This window comes from Hyla sarda, chromosome 3 (assembly GCF_029499605.1).
Source record: "Hyla sarda isolate aHylSar1 chromosome 3, aHylSar1.hap1, whole genome shotgun sequence".
Classification (NCBI taxonomy): domain Eukaryota; kingdom Metazoa; phylum Chordata; class Amphibia; order Anura; family Hylidae; genus Hyla; species Hyla sarda.
This window is the reverse complement of record NC_079191.1, coordinates 94436411-94454764: the sequence shown is the minus strand read 5'-3', so window position 1 is coordinate 94454764 and position 18354 is coordinate 94436411. Positions and strand designations below refer to the sequence as shown.

Below are 18354 nucleotides of genomic sequence, written 5' to 3'. Positions count from 1 at the left end.
GTGCCACTATTATTTAACTATACTGTGCCACCACTAAGGGTGCGTTCACACGTGCATATTTTCTGCTGCAGATCTGCTGCAGATTTGCTTTAGCAGATTTCTCTACCCATTGTCAATGGGAAGCAAAATCTGCAGCAGATCTGCAGCAAAAATAGGCACGTTTGAACGCACCCTAAGGATCTATACACAGTGCCAGCATACACAAAAAATATAATGTTCTAATATAATGAAATATATACTGTGCTTCCATAAATTCCCTATGTACTGTGTTTACATTCCTCCAATAATTCCTTAATAATGTGCTTCATACAATAAATACAAGCACATAACATAAAGGCACATACATTACATAGGTCATATACACACATACAGTACATAGGTAATATACACACATACAGTACATAGGTAATATACACACATACAGTACATAGGTAATATACACACATACAAAGAGACACTGACACATACATATAGGTACAAATATACATTAAGAAACATAAATACACAGACACACATATAACATGGAATATATACTAAAAGATACAGCCAACAAGCACATCATACATACAGGTACACACATACAATCACTCACAGATATATACACACATACATACATACACACACACACATACATACACACATACAGATTCACTTGCTCATATACATACACACATACATAGATTCACTTGCTCATATATATACACACACACACACACATATACATACATACACACATACATAGATTCACTTACTCATATATATATATTTATACACACACACATACATAGATAGATTCACTTGCTCACATTATATACACACACATATACATACCAGTGGCGTTGCGACCCGGGTGCGGGGGGTGCGGCCCTAACCTAATGGGGTGACACCAAGATGCTCCGCAGCACCCCCCTCCCCAGCTACACTGACACCCCCCTACTGTGCCCGACCGGCCTCCCATCCGTCAGCACCCCCCCGCCTTCACCTGCGCTGTGTGTGTGCGGTGCGCCCGTCCGTCAGCAACCCCCCCTTTCAGTGCGTCCGTCCGTCATCACACCACCCCCCTCACCTTCACCAGCACTGTGCCCGGCCTCCGCTCCCACGTCTGCGCCGGCCTGACGTCCCACCGCATGGCCGCGCAGGGGGACGTCACTTACGTCACTCGCAGATCGCCCAGTGAGAAGGATCGCTGCGCTGGATGGGTGAGTGTGTGTGTCTGTCTCTCTGTCTGTCTGTCTCTATCTATGTTTGTGTGTGTGACTCTGTGTGTGTGTGACTGTGTGTGTGTGTGCGACTCTGTGTGTTTGTGTGACTGTGTGTGTGACTGTGTGTTTGTGTGACTCTCTGAGTGTGTGTGTGACTCTGTGTGTGTGTGTGTGTGACTGTGTTTGTGTGACTGTGTGTGTGACTCTGTGTGTGTGTCTGTCTGTGAGTGTGTGTGTCTCTGACTGTGTGTGTGTTTGTGTGTGTGTCTCTCTGTGTTGTATGTGGTTTTTTTTTTGTGTGTGCGTGTGTGTGTGTGTGGGGGGGGGGGGGTTGAACCAGCGATCTAATGTGGGGAGACTTTGACCCATTGTGGGGAACCTGCAAGGCAACCTGCGGCCTAATGTGGGGAAACTACTACCTAATGTGGCGAGTCTATTCTACCTAATGTGGGGAGTCTATTCTACCTAATGTGAGGAATCTGTGCTACCGAATGTGGGGAATCTATGCTACCTAATGTGGGGAAACTGCTACCTAATGTGGGGAATCTGTGCTACCAAATGTGTGGAAATTGCTACCTAATGTGGGGTAACTGGTACCTACCTAATGTGGGGGAACTGGTACCAAATGTGGGGAATCTATGCTGCCTAATGTGGGGAAAAGATGCTACCTAATGTGGGGAAACTGCTACCTACCTAATGTGGGGGAACTGCTGCCTACCTAATGCTCCCCCCCTGGCAGTAGCACCCTCATCATCCACCAGCAACACCCCCCCCCCCCCCCCCAGCAGCACCTCCATCAGCAGATCCTGTCAGGAGGATGATCCTGCCGATGGATGATGGGGGTAATACTGCCAGGGGGGATGGCCAGTAGCACCCTCATCATCCTCCAGCAACACCCCCCCCCCCAGTAGTAGCACCCCCATCATCCTTTAGCAACACCACCAATACCCCCCTCCCGTGGTAATAGCATCAGCTAACGGATGTTGAGGGGTGTTACTGCGGTTGTGGTATTATATTCAGAGTGTGCACTGTATGGCAACGTTATATTCAGAGGGCGCAGTTTGTGGTAGTATTATATTCAGAGGGCGCAGTGGGTGGTAGTATTATATTCAGAGGGCGCAGTTTGTGGTAGTATTATATTCAGAGGGCGCAGTTTGTGGTAGTATTATTAGAGATGAGCGAACTTACAGTAAATTCGATTCGTCACGAACTTCTCGGCTCGGCATTTGATGACTTATCTTGCGTAAATTAGTTCAGCCTTCAGGTGCTCCAGTGGGCTGAAAAAGGTGGATACAGTCCTAGGAAAGAGTCTCCTAGGACTGTATCCACCTTTTCCAGCCCACCGGAGCACCTGAAAGCTGAACTAATTTATGCAGGAACTGCATCAACTGCCGAGCCGAGAAGTTTGTGATGAGTTGAATTTACTGTAGTTCGCTCATCTCTAAGTATTATATTCAGAGGGCGCAGGGGGTGGTAGTATTATATTCAGAGTGTACAGTATGTGTTGGTATTATATTCAGAGGGTACAGTATGTGGTAGTATTATATTCAGTGGGTACAATGTGTGGCTGTATTATATTCAGGGGTAAAGTATGTGGCAGATTTATATTCAGAGTGTACAGTATCTGTTGGCATTATATTCAGAATGTACAGTGTGTGGTAGTATTATATTCAGTGGGTATGGTGTATGGAAGGTTTATAATCAAAGAGTATAGTGTATAGTAGTATTATATTTAGAGGATACAGTGTCTGGCAGGTTTATAATAATAATTGTTTTCATATAGAGGATGAGAATGCGCTGACATAGTGAGGAGACGTCTGGGCGTCACATTCTACAGACAGAAGTTTTAGCTGGACCAGGCGGTATGTACCATCTGAATTAGATAAGGGAAGACTATAGAGAAGACGTCACCTGTAGTCACTGATATCATTGTTCATTCTCCTCTCTATGTCCTATCAGACCTGTAGTCCCTTGTCAGTTCTACAGTTAGGTCAGTGAAACTACAACTCCCAGCATAACCTCACCACTGCTCAAAGGGGTACTCTACTGGAAAACATTTTTTTTAATCAACTGGTGCTACAAAGTTAAACAGATTTGTAAATTACTTCTATTTAAAAATCTTAATCCTTCCAGTACTTAGTAGCTGCTGTATAAGCGATTCACAGGAAGTTATTTTCTTTTTTAATTTATTTTCTGTCTGACCACAGTGCTCTGTGCTGACACCTCTGTCCATGTCAAGAACTGTCCATAGTAGGAGCAAATCCCCATAGCAAACCTCTCCTGCTCTGGACAGTTCCTGACATGGACAGAGGTGTCAGCAAATAGCACTGTGGTCAGACTGGAAATAACTACACAACTTCCTGTGGAGCATACACCAGCTTATAAGTACTGTAAGTATTAAGATTTTAAATAGAAGTAATTTAAAAATCTGTTTAACTTTCTGGCACCAGTTTATATAAAAGTAAATGTTTTCCAGTGGAGTACCCCTTTAAGTAATTCTGGGAGCAGTATATTTAAATGATGAAAACTTCTTTAACCCTTTCCCATTCTGTGGCAACTGGTATATCTGATTATTATACTGGAATTTCTCACAATGCGCTACAACAGTGGTGTCTGTCACAACAGGCTAAAAACTTACTGGGGGGAGGAGGGAGGTATGGGGGTGACACCATTTTCTACCGCACCGGGTGACACCAACCCTAGCAACGCCACTGTATACATACATACATATACATAGATTCACTTGCTCATATATATATACACATATACATAGATTCACTTGCTCACATATAAATATATATATATATATATATACACACACACATACACACACATACATACATACACATATACATAGATTCACTTGCTCACATATATAGGCACATACATAGAGATAGACACACACACAAACACACATATATATGCACCTCACACTGACATACAGTCACTCACATATATACACAGTCACTTACACTAAGGCCCCAGCCATCCCTCTCTGCACAGGCACATACATAGAGATACACACAAACACATACACACAAATATATATACATACACACACACACTGACATACAATCACTCACATATACACACACACACGTAGACACAATCACTCACATATATTTACAGTCACTTACAGTAAGGGCTGCATAGACTGAATTTTGTGTCTGGACATGCAGTGGGCGGGGTTTCTCTCTGCCTCCGCTGCTCCTGTCTCCTCCGTGTGGAGAGAAGCAGAGAAATGGCAGATAATGACAGGGTGAGTGGCGCCCCTTGCTGCAGGGAGGGCAGAGCACCCTCCATTAAACCACATACAAATCTCCTTTTTACTTCACCTGTCACCCTGCAGCTCTTTTTGTGAGGGCACTAGAGGGGCAGGTGAGGAAAAGAGCAGGGGCTCCAGCCCCCTTTCACTCCTATGTGTGCACGTCCCTGCACCCACACATTGCTTTGTGTCCACATATGGAGTCAGGGGTGGACTGACAACACTTGGGGCCCCCAGACCAAAAAAAGGAAGGGCCCAATGCCTCCTCAGTCTTCTACCACGTCCCTTTTCCACCCAAATCTCCCACATAATAAACTAAAATGTATTTATGTAAGAAACACTTTAACGTAGGCAAATTTCCATGACCAATAATACTGGTATACAAGGAGTAAATATATACCACTGATCTGCAGCGTCCTCTTTCCTTTTCTTCTCTGTCTGGATCAGACCACCATGTCAATCTCTTACCATCTGCAGGGCAAACATGTCAGACTCTACATTTTTTCAGTGTCCACCCATCTATAGGCCCACAAACTGTAATAATCCCCTTCAGGTAGATAGGTAGCCACGTAAATAAGTAACTAGGTAGGCGGATCAGGAATCCAGATATGTTGGTAGGTGACTAGCCAGGTAGGTAGGTAGGGGGCTAGCAAGGTAGTTAGGCAGCCATGTATGAAGGCCAGACATGTACATAGTTAGGTAGCCAGGTATGTAGGTAGTTAGATAGCCCGGTATGTAGGTAAGTATTTAGGCATACATATAAAGTTAGGTAGCCCCCCCCCCCTTCCCTGTTGGTATAGACAACAGAATTACCCCCCCCCCCCTCTTCCTTGTAGGTATAGGCAGCAGAGTTAACCCCCCTTCCCTGTAGGCATAGGCGGTAGAGTTAACCCCCCTTCCCCATAGGTTTAGGTAGCAGAGTTAACCCTCCCCCCCTGTAGGTATAGGAACAGAGTAGACCCCTCCCCCTTTCCCCATAGGTATAGGCAGCAGTTAACCCCCCCCCCCCCGCCTTCCACATAGGTATAGGTAGCAGTTAACCCCTCTTTCCCCATAGGTATTGGCAGAAGTTCATTCGCCCCCCCCCCTTTCCCCATAAGTATAAGTAGCAGTTAACACCCCCCATTTCCCCATGGGTATAGGCAGCAGTTAAACTCCCCACCCCTTTCCCCATATCGTTAAGCCCCCTAACCCTTTGCCCATATAGGCAGCAATTAAACCCCCACCCTTTCCACTACGATGGTTAAGAAAAAATGATGCTCGCCTGATATCCCACGCAGCGATCTCCTCAGCAGCAGGGCCCATGTCTTCTCTCCTTCACAGTGCAGGCACCGATGAGTGACATCATCGGCGCCTGCACTGCATGTTGCATGGGGGGGGGGGGCGGAGGTCACGTCTCCTCCATGTGTAGGCCGCAGATACGGCTCGCACAGAGGAGATGCAATCTGTTGTATGTGCGTGCACCGCACATACAGGTGTGGTGGCCCAGTACGGGAGGTGTTTCTCCAGGTGTCCCCAGGTCCCCCTGCATTAGTTTCTCAATGGTAAATATGTTGTACTGTATAAAATGTGTTATGGCCTTAAGAGTTATGCCATGTGCTTGTTACCCAGGAGGTACCAGTTACCAGGTGATTCCAGGGGTGACCTATGGGCTCCCTGCTAGTCTCCCCCATACAAGCCCTGGGTGGAGCTAGCCTCTCTCTCTTTGAGCTCTGCTCTTCTGCTAAGCTGAGGTCCACTGCAGTCGTGCCTAGTGTGTGTGTCCAGAGGGTTGGTAACCTCAAAGTCAAGTCCTGCAGCCACCATCAAGTCAAGTAAGCTAAAGTTACAGCTTTATGAGTCAAGTCAAGTCAGTCCCTGTCATTTGTCAATTCAGCGTGGTTTGCATTTAATTGTCCAGTCCTACTTCGAGTCCTAGCAAGCCCTTAAGGTCTCTGCGTCACTGGTCAACTCCTTGTGCCGTGGCTGAACTGTATAGACTTTACCAACTGTCTACCCTCAGTAAAGCTACCATTGTCAGTAACTTGGCGTCGGAGTCTTTATTGCCCCCGTGCCTAGCCCAGGATCCAGCAGTATACCTTCGGTTGGTTTTAGGCTAAACCACGCCCTGGCATCATGAATACAAGGGGTTAATGCCATCTGCCCCTAGGGTAACAACATCTGCCCTCATCACACCCCGCTACCACACAGGAGAAAGCAGCGCTGTCTGCCGGGATGAGTGTCCCGGATCCTTAGTAGCGGCGGGCCCTTTACCCGGCCGGAAAATGAAAGGTATTGGGGAACACCAGCATGTGAGTGTAAAAAGTGAATTTCTCTTACACTAACATGCTGGTGTAGCCCCCAACTTTTCTTTTTCATAAGGAGTAAAAGTAGCAAAACTCCTCCAAAATTTGTAACACAAATTTTCCTGAGTATGTAAATACCCCATATGTGGCCCTAAACTGATGCTTTGAAATACGACAGGGCTCCGGAGAGAGCTCCATGCGCATTTTAGGCATAAATTAGGGATTTGCATAGGAGTGGACTCCTATGCAACCATTGTGCTTGCCTCTTCCACTAAAAGTACCCTACAGCAGTGTTTCCCAAACAGGATGCCTCCAGCTGTTGCAACACTACAACTCCCAGCATGTTTGGACAGTCAATGGCAGTTCGGCCACGCTGTGGAGTTGTTGATTTGCAATAGCTGGAGGCTGCATTTAGTAAACAGTGCCGTACGAGCTGTTATTAATTTTTATTGGGGGTTGGGTCAGGAGGTAATGATGCAAAGGTGTGTGTCTATGTAGTGTTTTACTCTTTATTTTTGTGTTAGTGTAGTGTAGGTGTTTTTTCTGTACGTACACACAGTCGGGTTTACAACAAGTTTTCCGCTACAAGTTTGATCCACGGCAAATTTCTCACAACTCAAACTCGGAACTGGGAACTTACGGCACCGATCTCTTTTTTTTCCAGGCCATTGGGTCACCAGAGATCCGAATGGCCTGGAAATGTCATATGGAAGGTCACAGTTTAGAGACAACTGCACAGTGGTCACCAAACTGTGGCCCTCCAGATGTTGCAAAACTACAACTTTCAGCATCCCCAGACAGCCAACCCCATGTTTCCTGCTGTGAGTTTGAAGAGGAGCAGGCTCTCTGTGCCAAATTTTGGGCAGCAAATTTCCGCTGATGAAAATCCACCTCAACCCCTATTTTATAATGCAGATCTGTCACAAATATGCAGCAAAATGAGCATAATGAGCGGCTGTTCTGACTCGGATTTAACTAAGGTTCATTATTTTTCTCTAGGGTACAGCATGGCGGCAGCAGCTACATCATACGTATTTAAAATATTTTTAATGCTGCCCCCCAGGTTCCTGGTTGAAAATATAGCCCAGTGTGTCAGAAATGTGACAGACCCTATTTAACTCTTCCCATTTCATTTATTTTCTTTTTTTTCTTCTTCTTCCCTGCCTTCTAAGATAACTTTTTATTTTTCCACCAACAGAGTCGTATAATGGGGATTTTTTTTATTTATAGCACAACATTCTTTAATATTTTGTCTTGTAAAATGTTAGATATCACAATGGAAGCCTAACAGATCCCATTAAAAATAACACTATAAAATCATACAGTGGCCTTACCAGCTTTCTTTCTTAACCTTCCCTTATGACATCACACATGTGACATCAGTCTTTGGTTGATACCTTTACCAGCCACTAGTACAGTTCAGGCCTTAGGTATCAGAGGGAGCGCACACAAAGAGCAGGAGATGAGGAAGAGGACAAGATGACACAGGAGAGGTACATCAATCCTAAATATTGATCAGAATACATCTAGAGTTCTAGACTTGCAAATAATGACTAGATTTTTTAAATATAATGTGTCACAATAATAGTGTTAATTGTATTAAATCTAGTTATTTAACTATACACTTTGCTGATGATCACAAATGACCAAGTATATACTGTTTATATTCATTTCTATTATACAAAGAGTTGGGGGGGTGTATGTCCTGTATGGGTATATTAAGTCTATGGGGGAGAATCATCAAAACCTGTGTAGAGGAAGAGTGGAGCATCAGATCAGATCGCTTCTTTCAGTTTTTAGAGGCCTTTTTAAAATGAAAGAATCAATCTTATTGGTTTCTACGGGCAACTGGTCAACATTTCCTCTGCGCTGGTGTTGATAAATCTCCCCCTATATGTATAGTTTTCTATACTAAGAAAGTCAAAAGCACCTAAATGTCTAAAACACACCTATATGTTCAGTGTATGTGACCTACTAATGGGGGTGACAGGGAAGTAATGTAAGAGATGTCTGACCTTTAACCCCTTCCCGCAGAATGTCATATATAAACGCCGGGTTGTGCAGTGCGTTCGCGCATCCCGGCGTTTATAAATGACATGCAGTTAACCCGGCGATGCGCAGCATCGCACGGGTTAACTGGCAGAAGTCCCGCTGTTTCCAGCAGGGGACAACTTCTGCTTCACCCCCAGGACCATCAATTGATGGTCCTGGTCAGCGATCACTGTGATTGGTCCCTGTGGACCAATCACAGTGATCTGGGGTGAAAGTTCAGATCCCCCGCACTGCCCGCCCCTGGAAGTCGGGCAGAACGGGGGACGAAGCGCTGCAGGGGCTCGCGGGGACATGCAGGATAGGGGGGGGGACACGAGGGGACCGGCGGACTTACCTGATCCAGCGGCGGGACCGAGGAGCAGCGCGGGACCGGCCACGTGGACGAGCAGCGACGGGTAAGTATGTGGTCCTCAGAGGCAGCAGTGAAGATCTTCACTGCTGCTTCTAGGAGTCTGAAAACTACAACTCCCAGCATGCCTAGACAGCCTTTGGCTGTCTGGGCATGCTGGGAGTTGTAGTTTTGCAACATCTGGAGGGCCCCAGTTTGGAGACCATTTTATAATGGTCTCCAATCTGTGCTCTTCCAGCTGTTGCAAAACTACAACTCCCAGCATGCACTGACTGTCCAGGCATGCTGGGAGTTTTAGTTAAGCAACATCTGGCCCTTCAGATGTTGCCGAACTACAACTCCCAGCATGCCCTTCAGCTGTCTGGGCATGCTGGGAGTTGTAGTTTTGCAACAGCTGGAGACACACTGGTTGGGAAACATTGTTTCTAACTCAGTGTTTCCTAACCTGTGTGCCTCCAGCTGTTGCAAAACTATAACTCCCAGCATGCACTAAAAGACCATGCATGCTGGGAGTTGTAGTTTTGCAACATCTGGAGGGCCCCAGTTTGGAGACCATTGTATAATGGTCTCCAATCTGTGCTCTTCCAGCTGTTGCAAAACTACAACTCCCAGTATGCACTGACTGTCCAGGCATGCTGGGAGTTTTAGTTCAGCAACATCTGGCCCTTCAGATGTTGCCGAACTACAACTCCCAGCATGCCCTTCAGCTGTCTGGGCATGCTGGGAGTTGTAGTTTTGCAACAACTGGAGACACACTGGTTGGGAAACATTGTCTGTTTCTAACTCAGTGTTTCCTAACCTGTGTGCCTCCAGCTGTTGCAAAACTATGACTCCCAGCATGCACTAACAGACCATGCATGCTGGGAGTTGTGGTTTTGCAACAGCTGATGCAAGCCCCCCCGCCCCGCCACCCCCGTGAATGTACAGGGTACATTCACATGGGCGAGGCTTTTACAGTGGGTTTCTCGCATCTTGAGATGCAGCAAATTTTGCGCTGGGAAACTCGCTGTAACCCCCCGCCCATGTGACTGTACCCTAAAAACACTACACTACACTAACACAAAATAAAATAAAAAGTTAAAAACACTACATATACACATACCCCTAAACAGCCCCCCTCCCCCAATAAGAACATCCGGTACACCACTGTTTCCAAAGCAGAGCCTCCAGCTGTTGAAAAACAACAACTCCCAGTATTGTCGGACAGCCGTTGACTGTCCAGGCATGCTGGGAGTTTTGCAACAGCTGGAGGCACCCTGTTTGGGAATCACTGGCGTAGAATACCCCTATGTCCACCCCTATGCAAATCCCTAATTTAGGCCTCAAATGCACATGGCGCTCTCTCACTTTGGAGCCCTGTCGTATTTCAGGGCAACAGTTTAGGGTCACATATGGGGTATCGCCGTACTCGGGAGAAATTGTGTTACAAGGTTTGGGGGGTATTTTCTTCTTTAACCCTTCATGAAAAGGAAATGTTGGGGTCTACACCAGAATGTTAGTGTAAAAATTTTTTATTTTTTACACTAACATGCTGATGTTGCCCTATACTTTACATTTTCACAAGAGGTAAAAGGGAAAAAAGCCCCCCAAAATTTGTAACGCAATTTCTCCCGACTACAGAGATACCCCATATGTGAGCGCAAAGTGCTCTGGGGGCGCACAACAAGGCCCAGAAGGGAGAGCGCACCATGTACATTTGAGGTGATTTGCACAGGGGTGGCTGATTGTTACAGCGGTTTTGACAAACGCAAAAAAAAAAAAACCCCACATGTGACCCCATTTCGGAAACGACACCCCTCACGGAATGTAATGAGGGGTGCAGTGAGAATTTACCCCCCACAGGTGTCTGACAGATCTTTGGAACAGTGGTCCATGAAAATGAAAACTTGTACAGCCCACTGTTCCAAAGATCTGTCAGACACCAGTGGGGGGCAAATGCTCACTGTACCCCTTGTTACGTTCCTCAAGGGGTCTAGTTTCCAAAATGGTATGCCATGTGTGGTTTTTTTTGCTGTTCTGACACCTTAGGGGCTTCCTAAATGCGACATGCTCCCCGAGCAAAATTTGCTCTCAAAAAGCCAAATATGACTCCTTCTCTTCTGAGCATTGTAGTTCGCCCATAGTGCACTTCAGGTCAACTTATGGGGTACCTCCATACTCAGAAGAGATGGGGTTACAAATTTTGGGGGGTATTTTCTGCTATTAACCCTTGCAAAAAGGTGAAATTAGGGGGGAAACACACATTTTAGTGGAAATTTTTTTTTTTTTTTTTTACATATGCAAAAGTCGTGAAACACCTGTGGGGTAATAAGGCTCACTTTATTCCTTATTACATTCCTCAAGGGGTCTAGTTTCCAAAATGGTATGCCATGTGGGTATTTTTTGCTGTTCTGGCACCATAGGGGCTTCCTAAATGCGACATGCCCCCCGAGCAAAATTTGCTCTCAAAAAGCCAAATATGACTCCTTCTCTTCTGAGCATTGTAGTTCGCCCATAGTGCACTTCAGGTCAACTTATGGGGTACCTCCATACTCAGAAGAGAAGGGGTTACAAATATTGGGGGGTATTTCCTGCTATTAACCCTTGGAAAAATGTGAAATTTGGGGGGAAACACACATTTTAGTGAAAAAAAATATTTTTTTTTTACATATGCAAAAGTCGTGAAACACCTGTGGGGTATTAAGGCTCACTTTATTCCTTGTTATGTTCCTCAAGGGGTCTAGTTTCCAAAATGGTATGCCATGTGAGGGTTTTTTGCTGTTCTGGCACCATAGGGGCTTCCTAAATGCAACATGCCCCCCAAAAACCATTTCAGAAAAACGTACTCTCCAAAATCCCCTTATCGCTCTTTCCCTTCTGAGCCCTCTACTGCGCCCGCCGAACACTTAACATAGACATATGAGGTATGTGCTTACTCGAGAGAAATCGGGCTACAAATATAAGTATACATTTTCTCCTTTTACCCCTTGTAAAAATTTAAAAATTGGGTCTACAAGAACATGCGAGTGTAAAAAATGAAGATTGTGAATTTTCTCCTTCACTTTGCTTCTATTCCTGTGAAACACCTAAAGGGTTAAAATGATGACTGAATGTCATTTTGAATACTTTGGGGGGTGCAGTTTTTATAATGGGGTCTTTTGTGGGGTATTTCTAATAAGAAGACCCTTCAAATCCACTTCAAACCTGAACTGGTCCCTGAAAAATAGTGAGTTTGAAAATTTTGTGAAAAATTGGAAAATTGCTGCTGAACTTTGAAGCCCTCTGGTGTCTTCCAAAAGTAAAAACTCGTCACTTTTATGATGCAAACATAAAGTAGACATATTGTATATGTGAATAAATTTTTTTTTTATTTGTAATATACATTTTCCTTACAAGCAGAGAGCTTCAAAGTTAGAAAAATGCAAAATTTTCAAATTTTTCATCAAATTTTAGGATTTTTCACAAGGAAAGGATGCAAGTTACCAAAAAATGTTACCACTACGTTAAAGTAGAATATGTCACGAAAAAACAATCTCGGAATAAGAATGATAACTAAAAGCATTCCAGAGTTATTAATGTTTAAAGTGACAGTGGTCAGATGTGCAAAAAACGCTCTGGTCCTTAAGGCCAAAATGGGCTTGGTCCTGAAGGGGTTAACATGACCTCCTGTTATAACCTAAAACAAGAAATTAGGCTGAAATAACGTATATTTCACTATTATAATGCTGGATTTCTTGTATGACTGTTAGTACTGAATCATAAAAAGAAATCCATACATTGAATTTTCTTTAACATGATTGTCCCACAGAGCAAATTTGGTAAAATCAGATGTGTGCCCCATACATATATGTAAAGGGGTACAAAAATAATTTATATCCCTGTAGAGTTCTTCTCCCTCATGGATCTGATCCCCTAGTATCCTCTCTGAGCTGGAACCCTACCGTTGCCAGGCAACTTTCCCCCAATCCCCCTTGCTTATAAGCACAGTGGAAACAAACTGCCATTACCTTCAGGACACTGCAGTTGAACTGAGCATGTGTTAGGGAGCATTCACACCACGTTTTAGCTATTCAGGGACCTGATTTGGCTGGGGGCAGTGAAAACCAGGTGCTCCCTTATCCCAGCCGGACCTGGCCCCCTTCTCATTCATTTGAATGATCTGACCAGAGTCAAACTGCGGTTTTCAGTTGGTTCAGAAAAACGGATATGGGGCAAAAATGAGCTGACCGGAGACATTGTTTGACTCCGGTTGGCTCATTTAAATGAATGAGAAGGGGGCCGGGACCGGCTGGGATATGGGAGCGCCCGGTTTTCACTCCGCCCAGCTGGATCCGGTCCCCATATAGCTAAAACGTGGTGTGAACCCACCCTTACCCCGACTTAGTGGGTCGTAACCAACAGTTATCAATACAATGCAGGTACATGGAGAATTAGTAATCTTATATCTCTCAAACAATATTGTAATCCTGGTACATTTAAATATGTTAAATGTCACATAATGCATTAGTATAGAACTTTTGTTTGTTGGTATTTTTTTTTTTAAATGAGACAACTTCTTTAACCCCTTAAGGACCCAGCCATTTTACACCTTAGGACCAGGCCATATTTTGCACATCTGACCACTGTCACTTTAAACATTAATAACTCTGGAATGCTTTTAGTTATCATTCTGATTCCGAGATTGTTTATTCGGGACATATTCTACTTTAACACAGTGGTAACATTTTGTGGTAACTTGCATCCTTTCTTGGGGAAAAATCCCAAAATTTGATGAAAAATTTGAAAATTTTGCATTTTTCTAACTTTGAAGCTCTCTGCTTGTAAGGAAAATGGATATTCCCAAAAAAAAATTTATATTCACATATGCAATATGTCCACTTTATGTTTGCATCATAAAATTTACGTGTTTTCACTTTTGGAAGACACCAGAGGGCTTCAAAGTTCCAAACTCACTATTTTTCAGGGACCAGTTCAGGTTTGAAGTGGATTTGAAGGGTCTTCATCTTAGAAATACCCCACAAATGACCCCATTATAAAAACTGCACCCCCCAAAGTATTCAAAATGACATTCAGTCAGCGTTTTAACCCTTTAGGTGTTTCACAGGAATAGCAGCAAAGGGAAGGAGAAAATTCACAATCTTCATTTTTTACACTCGCATGTTCTTGTAGACCCAATTTTTGAATTTTTACAAGGGGTAAAAGGAGAAAATGTATACTTATATTTGTAGCCAAATTTCTCTCGAGTAAGCACATACCTCATATGTCTATGTAAAGTGTTCGGCGAGCGCAGTAGAGGGCTCAGAAGCGAAGAAGGGGGTTTTGGAGAGTACATTTTTCTGAAATGGTTTTTGGGGGGCATGTTGCATTTAGGAAGCCCCTATGGTGCCAGAACAGCAAAAAAAAAAAAAACACATGCCATACCATTTTGGAAACTAGACCCCTTGAGGAGCGTAACAAGGAATTAAGTGAGCCTTAATACCCCACAGGTGTTTCACCACTTTTGCATATGTAAAAAAATAAATAAAAAATTCACTAAAATGTGTTTCCCCCCAAATTTCACATTTTTGCAAGGGTTAATAGCAGAAAATACCCCCCAAAATTTGTAACCCCATCTCTTCTGAGTATGGAGGTACCCCATAAGTTGACCTGAAGTGCACTACGGGTGAGAAGAGAAGGAGTCATATTTGGCTTTTTGAGAGCAAATTTTGCTCGGGGGGCATGTCGCATTTAGGAAGCCCCTATGGTGCCAGGACAGCAAAAGAAAAAACACATGGCATACCATTTTGGAAACTAGACCCCTTGAGGAATGTAACAAGGAATCAAGTGAGCCTTAATACCCCACAGGGGTTTCACGACTTTTGCATACGTAAAAAAAAAAAATGTCCCTAAAATGTGTGTTTCCCCCCCAAAATTTCACATTTTTGCAAGGGTTAATAGGGGAAGCCCCTATGGTGCAAGGACAGCAAAATAACCCCCACATAGCATACCATTTTGGAAACTAGACCCCTTGAAGAACGTAACAAGGGGTACAGTGAGCATTTACCCCCCCCCCCCCCCCCACTGGTGTCTGTCAGATCTTTGGAACAGTGGGCTGTACAAAATGTTTTATTTGCACAGCCCACTGTTCCAAAGATCTGTCAGACACCAGTGGGGTGTAAATTCTCACTGCACCCCTCATTACATTCCGTGAGGGGTGTAGTTTCCGAAATTGGGTCACATGTGGGGTTTTATTTTTTTTGCGTTTGTCAAAACCGCTGTAACAATCAGCCACCTGTGTGCAAATCACATCAAATGTACATGGTGCACTCTCCCTTCTGGGCCTTGTTGTGCGCCCCCAGAGCACTTTGCGCCCACATATGGGGTATCTCCGTAGTCGGGAGAAATTGCTTTACAAATTTTGGGGGGCTTTTTTCCCTTTACCTCTTGTCAAAATGAAAAGTATAGGGCAACATCAGCATGTTAGTGTAAAAAATTTATTTTTTTACACTAACATGCTGGTGTAGACCCCAGCTTCACCTTTTCATAAGGGGTGAAAGGAGAAAAAGCCCCCCAAAATTTGTTAGGCAATTTCTCCCGAGTACATTGATACCCCATATGTGGCCCTAAACTGTTGCCTTGAAATATGACAGGGCTCCGAAGTGAGAGAGCGCCATGTGCATTTGAGGCCTGAATTAGGGATTTGCATAGGGGTGGACATAGGGGTATTCTATGCCAGTGATTCCCAAACAGGGTGCCTCCAGCTGTTGCAAAACTCCCAGCATGCTTGGACAGTCAACGGCTGTCTGGCAATACTAGGAGTTGTTGTTTTGCAACAGCTGGAGGCTCCATTTTGGAAACAGTGGCGCACCAGACGTTTTTCATTTTTATTGGGGAGGGGAGGGGGGCTGTGTAGTGGTATGTGTATATGTAGTGTTTTTTACTTTTTATTTTATTTTGTGATAGTATAGTGTAGTGTAGTGTTTTTAGGGTACAGTCACATGGGCGGGGGATTACAGCGAGTTTCCCGCTGCGAGTTTGAGCTGCCGCGCAAAATTTGCTGCATCGCAAACTTGCAGCCTGATACTCACTGTAAGCCCCCTGCCCATGTGAATGTACCCTGTACATTCACAGGGGGGGCTCCAGCTGTTGCAAAACTACAACTCCCAGCATGCACTGTCTATCAGTGCATGCTGGTAGGTATAGTTTTGCAACAGCTGGAGGCACACGGGTTGGGAAACACTGAGTTAGGAAACAGACAATGTTTCCCAACCAGTGTGCCTCCAGTTGTTGCAAAACCACTACTCCCAAACATTCTCAGGCATGCTGGAAGTAGATGTTCTGCAACATCTTTAGAGCCAGATGTTGCCGAACTACAACTCCCAGCATGCTTGGAGTTGTAGTTTTGCAACATCTGGAGGACTACAGTTTGTAGACCACTAATACAGTGGTTCCCAATCTGTGCCCTTCCAGATGTTGCAAAACTACAACTCCCAGTATGCCAAAACTGTCCAGGCATGCTGGGAGTTGTAGTTCTGTAACATCTGAAGGGCCAGATGTTACAGAACTACAACTCCCAGCATGCCTGGACAGTAATGGCATGCTGAGGATGTGTAGTTTTGCAACATCTGGAAGGGCACAGTGGTCTCCAAACTGTGGACCTCCAGATGTTGCAAAACTGCAACTCCCAGCATGCCCAGGGCATTTGCCCTGGATGCCTGCTGAAGCATTTCAGCAGGCATCCGCTTCTGATCTCAGCCCGGCGCGCGGCAGGGACCGGAAAACGCCAGGACGTACAGGGACGTCCTGGGTCCTTAAAGCCCAGGGTGCGGGGACGTCCCCGTACGTCCTGGGTCCTTAAGGGGCTAAAGGTGTACTCCGCCCATAGACATCTTATCCCCTATCCAAAACATTGTGGATGAGATGTCTGATCCTGGAGTGGGTCTGGCCACTGGGACCCCCCACGATATCTGGGCCGACTCTGCGGAATCTGTGGCAATCCATATCGCCAAACCACACCCCCTCTATTCATGTCTATGGGAGGGGGCGTGACGGCACAGAGATCGCGGGGGTTCCCAGTGGCAAGACACCTGCCATCAGACATCTTATTCCCTATCCTTTCTATAGCGGATAAGATGTTCAGGGGCAGAGTACCACTTTAAAGGGAATTTATCAACTATATTTGCTCCAAAGAACTTCAGACCCTATTGTACCTTTTTTTTTTTTTTTAGCTGATAATAGTTGCCTAATTTGTAAAATCAGTGTTCAATTTTTCAGCCAAGTTCCAAAGAGGTGGGGTTAATCTGCTGAAGTGCCGAAGCTTGGCACACCTCCTCGCTTGCTCCCACCTCCTAGGCCCTCCTTGATTGATGTTCTGAGCCCAGTTTTTCAATCAAGAAGGAGCTGAAGGGGAGAGCAAGTAAGTGGATGTGCCGGGATGAGACACTTGAGCAGCTTAGATCAGCCTCTTTGCACCCTACATTTGTGTATTACACCTAAATATTAGACAATACTGGATTAAACTATGTGGAATGTTGATTTAGGGATCTATCCAATTGCTAGCAGGCCATGGACACAAGATTACATATAAGATAAGGTTATATGCCGACCAGGTATTATATTGTAGTTCCCAGCGAATTGAATCTAACTTTGAAGGGGAAGTGCCTTTAGGCACTTCCCCCTTCAAAGTTAGCGGGTCATGTAGAAATTTTTCTGTACCATGTCTATGACAATCATGGGTGCTTTTTGCCTTCTCTAGGTTGTAGGGCTATTGTTACCATTAAAATTGTCAGAACCCTAAAATAAACCCTAACAGACCCAACTAAACTAAGGAATACATGTTCATAGTTATTAAAAAGAGGAAACACACCCCTCAAGGAACATAACAAGGGGTAGAGTGAGCCTTAACACCCCACAGGTGTTTGATGACTTTTTGTAAAATTTGGATGAGTAAATAAAAAAAATAGGAGGAAATACGAGAAAATGCCCCTCAAAATTTGTAACCCCATTTCTTCTGGGTTTGGAAGTCTCCCATGTATGGATGTAAAGTGCTCTGCGAGCAAACTACAATGATCAGAAGAGAAGAAGCGCCATTGGGCTTTTGTTGAGAGAATTCGTCTGGAATTCAAGTCAGGGGACATGTGCGTTTACAAAGCCCCCATGGTGCCAGAACAGTGGACCTCCCACATGTGACTCTATTTCGGAAACAACACCCCTCACAGAATGTAACAATGGGTGCAGTGAGCA

General features: G+C 44.7%; 1 long non-coding RNA gene across 2 annotated transcripts in view; it reads left to right on the top strand.

Annotated features, from left to right (window-relative positions):
* Nucleotides 1-18354, top strand: part of LOC130361540 (uncharacterized) — a 70159-nt gene that overhangs the window by 39326 nt on the left and 12479 nt on the right. For both annotated transcript variants that reach the window (XR_008891046.1, XR_008891047.1), the window contains exon 2: nt 2986-3064. This is a non-coding gene — a long non-coding RNA (uncharacterized LOC130361540). The remainder of the gene's footprint in view (nt 1-2985; nt 3065-18354) is intronic.